Genomic DNA, 9,448 nt, shown 5'->3' with positions numbered 1-9,448 from the left:
GTATATTTGTTAAATTTACAATGTGAGTAAAAATAACCATTTAAAGAAAACACTCAGACAAACGAGCTATACTCACTTAAAGAGAAGTCAATGTCTCTCAGTCGTGTTCAACTCATTGTGTTCCTAGGGACTGTAGGCTGCCAGGCTCCACTGTCCAAAGATTCTCCAGGTAAGAATACTGGAGTGGGTGACTATTCCCTTCTCCAGGGGATCTTCCAAAATCAAGGATTGAACCAGGGTGTCCTGCATTGTAGACGGATTCTTACCATCTGAACCCCAAGGGAAGCCCACTCTGGTGGAAACTGCCTGGTGGACACAGGAAACCGAAGCCCAACCTCTACCCCGGAGGCCTTTGCCAGGGTGGGCAAACTCATTCGTTGGGTGTAGGCGAGGAAACGGGAAGAACCATCATGGGAGCAAGCCGGTGTTCAGCTGTCCTTGGATCTACTTCAGTTCAGGCCTGGAAGGTTCGAGGCCTAGATGGCGGTTTCTCTGGGGGCGCTGGCATCTGTGGCGGGTAGGGGCAGGGAAGTGGCACCGTTTTTCTGGCGGACAGAGCGCTCACCCCGGGAATGAGTGTCTACTCCACAGAGAGTCCCAATGAACCCTGTAATGCTGTCTCTGTGGCGCAATCGGTTAGCGCGTTCGGCTGTTAACCGAAAGGTTGGTGGTTCGAGCCCACCCAGGGACGGTGGGGGTGCCATTTTAGGCAACACCAAGGAGACTCCCTTTTGCCAGGAGGACACCGGAGAAGTGATGCGCCCAACGGACTTTCAGAGAAAGAGCACAGGAGTCAGGTGCAAAGGAACAGCGGCGAGGGCGCGTCCCGGGTGGATTGGAAGCGTCGGTCATTCCTGAGAGCCCGGAGCGCTGATCGCCGGCGCCGAGAAGAGGACCACCGAGGCGCGGGTCCACAGCCCGGGAGGGGCGGCTTCCACACCGCTGGGTTTCGGGGTCACCTGGGCCTCGGGCGCACCCACCGTCCCCGCCTCCTGCGGCTGCCGGGAGCCGGGGAGTCGGCGGGGGCGACCCCTGAACTCAGGGTGCGCAGCTGAGGATCTGAGGATTCTGCGTTGGGTGCGGGGCCCCGAAGGCCACCTGTGGGGGCCCGAGGGGCCTCACTTCAGGGCAGAGGGGGAACCCTAAAGCAGGGCCCTCGGGAGCCGCCGTCTCCGTGCCTGAGAGAGCCTGGGGCTCCAAGGTTCCTCTTTGAGTCTTAAGGGTTGGTGGTGTGGTTCGCGGTGGCGGGACCTCGGGATTTCATGGATACAGTGTTCAGGGATAGGGGTTGTCCCGTTTCCGTAGTGTAGTGGTTATCACGTTCGCCTCACACGCGAAAGGTCCCCGGTTCGAAACCGGGCGGAAACAGGTTTCCTATTTCTTTTTCTCCCCCGGGGTGCGGCAGGGGACGCAGCTGGAGGAAGAGGTGGTGACCACCTGCAAGTCTCTTTATTCAGCGCTAGGACACCTGGAGGTGGACGGATCCGCTCATCACCCGCCACTCATCACCGAGCCTGACGACAGAGAAAACCGAGGTTCACAAAGAGAGCAAGACCTGGGCTCGGCAGCACGCAGCGCTACCGCTAGACCAGGAGGGGCCCAGTCCGTTACCTTGTGTCCTTGCCCCAGAGCAAAAGCGACGCCCAGGAAAGGAGAGGTGAAGGCCGATGAGCCGCGAGGGCAGGGCTGGGAGCTTTGCACAGCTGCACACAGCCCTGGGCCGCTGCGACGTTGCCTTTCCAGCTTGCTGACTTTCCGAAGGGTCATCTTCCACTCACCTTTCACCTGCAGAGGCTAAACAAGCCTATTTGCCTGCAGCTCCCTGGTGGTCTAGTGGCTAGGATTCGGCGCTTTCACCACCACGACCCCGGTTCGATTCCCGGTCAGGGAAAACTTTCTTTCTTCCAGCCTCTGCAGGGACAGGAGTCTCTCTCTGCCCGCCCAGATCGGAACTGTATTTTGCTTAAAGGTCCAGTGCAGAATATTTCTGCACAGAGTTTCTAAATGCCGCTGAGTCCGGGCCTCAGGGTCCTGGACCTCAGGCTGGCTGTTGGAGCTGAGATGCCATAAATAGCCTGGGCTGGCCAGCTCTGGCTTCCACTCTTTTCTCCTGTCATGGTAAACCCAGAGTCTTACTAAACAGAGTTTTCATTCAAAGAGAACGTGAGGCTTCCGTTCCAAAAATTCATTAAAATCCCAAACCAAAAGCTTTTGTAAGATACCAAAAGTTTGCAAGAATACGAACATTCTATATTCTGTACCTAAGTGCACAGTTAACATTACTTATCTTTCTTTAGATAAGATTTATGGCATCACTTGCTAGTAACGTGCGGATATCTCGGGATTGTTCCTTTCCTTTGGCGTCCCTCTCAAAGCTAACTTCTGTGGGACCTGTCTTCCAAGGCCAGCGAACAGCTTTACCCTCCGGAAGAGGGCCCTCTTGGCCCTTCAGGCACCTGGAATCCGCTCTCTGTAGGATGTAGAGAAGGTATGTGTGTGGTAGTCGCTCAGTCCTTTTGGACTTTTTGCCATCCCTTGGGTTGCAGCATTCGTCTGTCCATGCAATTACTCCAGGCAAGAATTCTGGAGTGGTTGGCCATTGCCTTCCCAGGGGAATTTCCCAGTCGAGGCCTCCTGTATTGGAGGCAGATTCTGTACCGTCTGAGCCAACAGCGAAGTCCAAAATGAAGAAAACCGCAATAAATTGGCAGGGAATCGAACCCGGGTGTCCCGCGTGGGAGGCGAGAATTCTACTACTGAACCACCAAAGCGACTGTAAAGAGGATGTTTGCAAGGGTAACCTAGATGGAGGTTTATTCAGGTCTTTCTCAAGTGCAGGCCAGTCAGGCCCTGTGCTTGTAGGACGGTCTAGGCTTTCATCCTCTGCCCTCCGCGGCGCCGGCTGCCCTCTGCCCTCTGGCCTCCTGCGGGTTGCTTTGGTGGGCACTCAGGTGTGCTTTGGATCCGTCGGAGTGGTGGAACCGCCTGGTGCTCGTGCTCACCGGCTCAGTCTTGTCCAACTCTTTGCGACCCCTCGGACTCTAGCCCACCAGGCTCCTCTGTCCATGGGATTTCCACGCTCCTTTGCTAGAAACCCATCGAGGCAGTGCAGCTGCCCCCTTGGCTCCTGCCTGGCTCCCCGTGCCCTGCAGGGAGCATAACGTGTTCTGTCAGGACACAAGAGGGGAAGAATCCTTCCGTGTGGTTGGAGGATGGAGAACCAGATGGGAAATTCTGCAAAGAGAGGGGAATATTCTCAAAAGCTTCCCAGAACTACTGTGTGGGTGCTGTCGATTGGGTGGCTGCCCTAGGACAATAATGCTTAGTCTTGTGTTCTGGCCTTGACCCAGTCCCAGGTCCAGTCTGAATTCCAGCACAGAGGCACCCTGCTTTCCCACACGTATGTCATTCAGCCTCTCTCCAAAGCGGAGTTCTGAACCACCTTTTCTATCTCAGTGAATAGCAACCACGTGGGTCTTTTTTTTTTTTTCCTTTAACTTTTTTTTTGCGGAAATGTAACTCAGGAATATAAAAAAGGTTTAGCTTTAGAGAAATTAGTGCTCTCCATGCTACAAACAAGAATAAAATTCAAGTTGATAATAAGGATGACTCTCAAATACTTTTAGCATGCTATAGAATTCTAATAGTTGATGTATAATTACATAGAAAATGTTTGTCCTGTCATGCTCCCAGAGATGACTCTTGGTATGCACCACACTACTTTAATAATTTTGGTCTAAAAACTACTGCATGGTTACTTTCAGATTTATTATTTATAAAATTTAAAATTATGTGTCCCAGTAAATTAAATATACCATATAATATCTTTTAAATCAAGATTAAGTCTTCAGAGTTAAGAAATCATAGTGACTTAATTATTCCCCTTTCAATTTGGGGTCAACGTTTTTAGGTATCATCTAATGTGTGATTCTAAGCAGCATTTATCAGACACAACTCAGCTCCAATCACGATTTGAAGATATATCATTAACTTTAAGTTCTTTGATATTAAATTGGTTCGATTAACGTATAATCTTTGCCTGGAGAATTTCTAATTAAGTAGAAATAATAATGCCCATATTTTTATAGGTTATAATAGGAGAGCTCTAGACTACCAGCTAAAGAGAATGTGTCGGTACCTTTAGGAGATATTCCTGAATGTAGCCATACATCACTTGAAGAAGAGTACAACACATGGACTCTCTAAGTTAAGACCTATTGCTTACCTGAAGTACTCCTTTATTAATACAAAAAAAAAATACAGATTCTTAGTTACCTGCCTTCTAGATCTCAAGTCACCCATTTTCCCATGTGGTATGTAATTCTTTTTTTAGTCATTGCTGGGGTCCTTAGGTGCTGGCAGGCAGATGAACCTGAGAAGAACATGGCAGGTTGTTCTCCTGCTGTGATTCTTATTTGTGTGTGTTGTGTGTGTGTGTGTGTGTATCTTATTTTTGATGCCTCCTGGTGTGAATGGACCAAGGAGTGGGACCTTGACTTTGCTCCTGATACAGCAGTTTTCCAGGAGAAGGGCCTGGTACCTGGTGAGCACCTAGTAAGTGCTTGCTGACTGAAGGACTCCTAATGCACAGTTCCAGAAAACTGATGAAGAGGACAGAATGTGGGTAAGATCCACAGAGGCCTAGAGTATAAGGGACAGAAATGCACAAACTCCAAAAGGGAGAGAAAAGGACAGAGAGAAATGTCCTAGAACCTAGAGACATCTCGACTGAGTACGGAAATTTTGAAGAGCTCTTCTTTCGTCACCAACTTCAACTGAGGAATCAGTGGAAGGGGAACCAGGAGCTCTAAGGATCCAGATTTGTACAAGATGTATTATAGGTGCAGGATTCTGTAGCTTGCAACAATTTGTCTCAAATGAGACAATTTTTGCAGATGTAGCCCTGTACTGTTGAGATATCATACAGAGAGAGTCTCGGGCTTGCAAATGCGCCCATATACTGGAGGGAGACCCCTCATTAGATTGTGTGCATCCAACCAAAGCCAAAATACAACTCATGAAGGGAAGAGGGTAAATGTCTGGGACCAGTGGTGTTGTTTTGTTTTGGTTTTGGTTTTGGTTTTTTTTTTTAACTCCTGTAATCCATAAGCTGCTCTGCAAGAGGCTCCCCAGAGTCATTCTGGCTGGTCTTGTCTGGACTCAATGACTTGGTCACCACTGAAAACAGTTACAATTATTAGAATACTTTCCAATCAGCTTGGAAGCTTAGCTGCTGAATATGTGCAATCTCTGGGAAATGTACACATTGTCTTTTCATTGTACCTGCCACTAAGTTGAGTCAGTAGGGCACAAATCCCTTTGTTAGAGTAACAGACAGGTGTATTGACAATTTCTTGTGATGGCAAGACCGTGAAGAAAAAGACTCTTTCCTTGAGTCGGCAAAATACATTGGAATATAAATTAGCACATCTCTTTAGGGAAAACGAAGAACATAAAGAGATGCCTTCAGTTTCTAGCAAAGGTGCAGTGACAGAAATCAGATTAACCCTCCTTCCAAATCTCACTCTCCACCTTTGTCCCACTCCCAAAGGAATAAAAAAGACAAAAAACCGTGAAATACTGATTTCTAAGACACTGGAAATCAGGCAGCAAAGGATAGCAAGCCTTGAGAGGTGACAAACAAACAAGAGGAGTCTTGTCTGGGCCCACCTTCCTGCTTTCAGTGAGTTCCCACGCTGGGCACCAAGAGGAGGATTTCAGGTCAATTTTTCATTTGACTCTGGAGATGAAGCTGAACATTGGTGGAGAATAAGACAGCTAGAGCTCACAGGACAAAGATCCAGCGATTCTTATTTGCAAAGCAGATGTAAAGAGCAAAGGTATGGCTATCAAAGCTGAAAGGGGAGTTCGGGTGTTAGGGACCAAAGGACGGGCTCTAGGACCTGAGTCATGTTTACCAGAACGAGACAGGATATGCGCTCATCCTGCCTGGCCAATCATGTAACGCCAGCTACTCCTGTAACTGAGACAAAGAACTGCCTGTATATAAGCCGCCATACTGCTTTGTTCGGGGCTCTTGTCGGATTCCACTGAGCTGGAAGAGATTTGGGCCCTAGCGTGCTAGAAATAAACTCCCTTCTTGCCTTTGCATTACTGTGGTGGACTTGCTCTCTCGGTCGGTTTGGAGATACGGGCTCAGTGCATAACATTTGGGGGCTCGTCCGGGATCTCCGTCCTGCCGGGGAGGCCAACTCTCCTGGTAGAAGGGAGTAACTTCGTTAGGAGATAAGAGCTCTGAGCACCGGTGCTAACGTTGCAGAAGCCCAGATTAAGTCCAGGGCCCAGTATCGTACTGGGGAGGCATCTGGGTGTAAAGTGCAGAGGCAAGTCCGGCGTAAGGCCGAGGCCCGGTATCGTGCTGGGGAGGTGGCTGGCTCTGGTTGGTAGATTAAGTCCGGCGTAAGGCCGAGGCCCAGTATCGTGCTGGGGAGGCGGCTGGCTCTGTGAACATCCTGCAGGTAAGATTGAGTGCATTGTTGGTGGCCACCTTGCGTTTGTTATCTGTTTGTCTATTTGTGGTGTCTGCGTTGCTCTTTGTGTGCTCTGTTGGCTCCCAGTGTACTTTTCTGTGGTCATGGGACAAACAACTTCTACTCCTTTATCTCTTATGATTAACCACTTGTCTGATTTCAAGTCTAGAGCTCAGAATCTTTCGTTACTGGTGAAGAAGAGCAAACTGGTGACTTTCTGTTCCGCCGAGTGGCCCACCTTTGACGTTGGATGGCCACAAAAGGGAACCTTCAATCCCCAAATTATCCAGGCAGTTAAAGAGAGGGTGCTTACTCCTAGTCCTGCTGGGCACCCAAACATTCTGGTCTGGCAGGATCTAGTGAGAAACCCGCTGGAATGGCTTAAACCCTTTGTTCTCACTCCTTCTAAACCTCCTAAACCTCCCCGTCCCTCTTCCCCAACTCCAACCTCGCCAAGCCCACAGGTGCTAGTCATGAAGGCTTCCGAAGAAAAAGAAGGAAAAAAGGACAAGAACTGACCAAAGCTGGTCTTCCAGGAATCTTCTCTGTATCCTAATCTGGAGACCGAATTGTTCCCACCTCCGTGTGCGGATCCACATCCGTCCTTGCCTCCACAGGTTCCACAGGTTTCATCGGGAGAAGACAGGAGGAGAACCGAGCCTTCAGCTCCTCCCAGAGAAGGGAGCCCCACCCAGGGAACTCGGGGAAGAACAAGGGAAATGGCCAACGTAGCGGAAAAAGAAGACCCAGGAGTCCCCTCTTCCACCATTCACACGTTTCCGGTCCAGGCAGGGCCAGCCAGAGAGGGTGGAGAGTGGACATATCAGTATTGGCCCTTCTCCACTAGTGATTGTACAATTGGAAAACCCAGACTCCCTCCTTCTCTGAAAAACCGCAGGGTCTTATTGACTCACAATCCCACTTGGGATGATTGTCAGCAACTGTTACAGGTGCTTTTCACTACAGAGGAGCGCGAGCGGATCCTGTCAGAAGCTCGGAAGAATGTGCCAGGGGTGGATGGGAGGCCCACAATACAGCCTAACCTCATTGAGGAGGGGTTCCCCTTGGTGCGACCCAACTGGGACTTCGAACGTGCTGAAGGTAGGGAGCGTCTCCGAGTGTACCGCCAGACTCTTATGGCTGGCCTTAGAGCGGCCGCCAGGAAGCCAACTAATTTGGCCAAAATAACTTCAGTGAGGCAGGAGCCAAATGAGAGCCCAGCAGCCTTCCTTGAAAGGATAATAGAAGCTTTTAGACAGTATACCCCTATGGACCCACAGGCAGATGAGTCACGAGCGGCAGTTATGTTAGCATTTGTAAATCAAGCAGCCCCCGATATTAAAAGAAAGTTACAAAAGATAGAGAGGTTAAGTGAACAATCCTTGCAAGATCTAGTGAGGGCAGCTGAGAGAGTTTTTAATCATAGAGAGACCCCAGAAGAGAGAGAGGACCGCATTAGGAGGAAAAAAAAGAAAATTTAGAGCTGAAGAAAACCGTAAAAATCAAAAAGAGCTGGCCCAGATATTTTTTGCTGGGGTTGAAAACAAAAACAGATTCCAAAAAGGGAAAAAATTGGACTCAAAAACTGAAGAAAAAACGACAAGGCGTAAGCTTGAGAAAAACCAATGTGCATTTTGTAAAGAGTTTGGACATTGGAAAGATAAATGCCCCCAAAAAAATCTAAAAGAGGGGCCCAAGAACCCCAAGAACGGGACTCCCTCTCCAGACAGTCATATCGTCTACGCAGGTGAGGATAGCGACTAGGGGGGTCAGGGCTCGAAGCCCCTCCCCGAGTCCTGGGTAACTATAAATGTAGAGGGGAAACCAGTTGGCTTCATGGTGGACACGGGAGCCCAATACTCAGTCTTAAACCAAAAAGATGGACCCATGTCTAAGAAAAGTAGCTGGGTGCAGGGAGCAACCGGGACTAAACGATATGGATGGACTACAAAATGGCACGTGAACTTGGGGGCCCACCAGGTAACCCATTCTTTTCTGGTGATACCTGAGTGTCCAGCGCCCTTGTTGGGAAGGGATTTACTGTCTATAGTGAATGCCCAAATTCATTTCGACCACAGACAAGTGTCGGTTCTAGATGGGACCGGGCATCCTCTTCAGGTCCTGTCTCTGGCATTAAAAGATGAATACAGACTCTACTTGCCAGAGGCCCCAGTGACAATAAGCCCCAAAGTACAACCATGGGTTCAAAGATACCCTCAGGCCTGGGCTGAAACAGCAGGAATGGGACTGGCCAAACAGAGGCCCCCTATCATTGTGGAACTGAAAGCCAGTGCTTCCCCGGTGAGGGTACGGCAGTATCCCATGAGTCAAGAGGCTCGACAAGGAATTACTCCTCATATACAACGCCTCATAGACGCTGGGGTCCTGAAAAGGTGCCGGTCCCCATGGAACACTCCCCTGTTGCCTGTGAAAAAGCCTGGGGGAACTGATTTTAGACCGGTTCAAGATCTACGAGAAGTCAACAAACGGGTGAGTGATATTCATCCTACGGTTCCTAACCCTTATACATTGCTAAGCAACTTGCCTCCAAACTACATTTGGTATACTGTTTTAGATTTAAAAGATGCCTTTTTCAGTTTGCCTCTTGCCCCCACAAGCCAAGAGATCTTTGCCTTCGAATGGCAGGAAGACGGTGGTCAGACCCCTGTGCAGCTGACATGGACTCGCTTACCACAGGGTTTCAAAAACTTGCCCACGTTATTTAATGAGGCCCTGGACGAAGACCTCCGTGAGTATCGGGTTGAACACCCTACCATTGTTTTATTACAATATGTTGATGACCTTATGCTGGCAGTGGCTACAGAGAAAGAGTGCCAAGAGGCAACAGGTGACCTTCTCCAAACCTTGAGGACTTTAGGTTACAGGGCCAGTGCCAAAAAGGCCCAGATTGCCAAGCAAGAGGTTACATACCTTGGTTATAAGATAAAGCAGGGCCA

General features: G+C 49.4%; 2 non-coding genes across 2 annotated transcripts; both read left to right on the top strand.

The window, feature by feature from the left end:
* The first annotated feature begins 617 nt into the window (after positions 1-617).
* On the top strand, positions 618-691 carry TRNAN-GUU (transfer RNA asparagine (anticodon GUU)). The gene has a single exon. It is a non-coding gene; the product is annotated as a tRNA-Asn (tRNA).
* A 604-nt stretch (positions 692-1,295) lies between these two features.
* TRNAV-CAC (transfer RNA valine (anticodon CAC)) lies at positions 1,296-1,368 on the top strand. The gene has a single exon. It is a non-coding gene; the product is annotated as a tRNA-Val (tRNA).
* The last annotated feature ends 8,080 nt before the right edge of the window (positions 1,369-9,448 follow it).

The sequence above is a fragment of the Budorcas taxicolor genome, chromosome 3 (genome assembly GCF_023091745.1).
Source record: "Budorcas taxicolor isolate Tak-1 chromosome 3, Takin1.1, whole genome shotgun sequence".
NCBI classification, from domain to species: domain Eukaryota; kingdom Metazoa; phylum Chordata; class Mammalia; order Artiodactyla; family Bovidae; genus Budorcas; species Budorcas taxicolor.
Note: the sequence above shows the minus strand (reverse complement) of the source record. Positions and strands in the feature narration are given on the sequence as shown.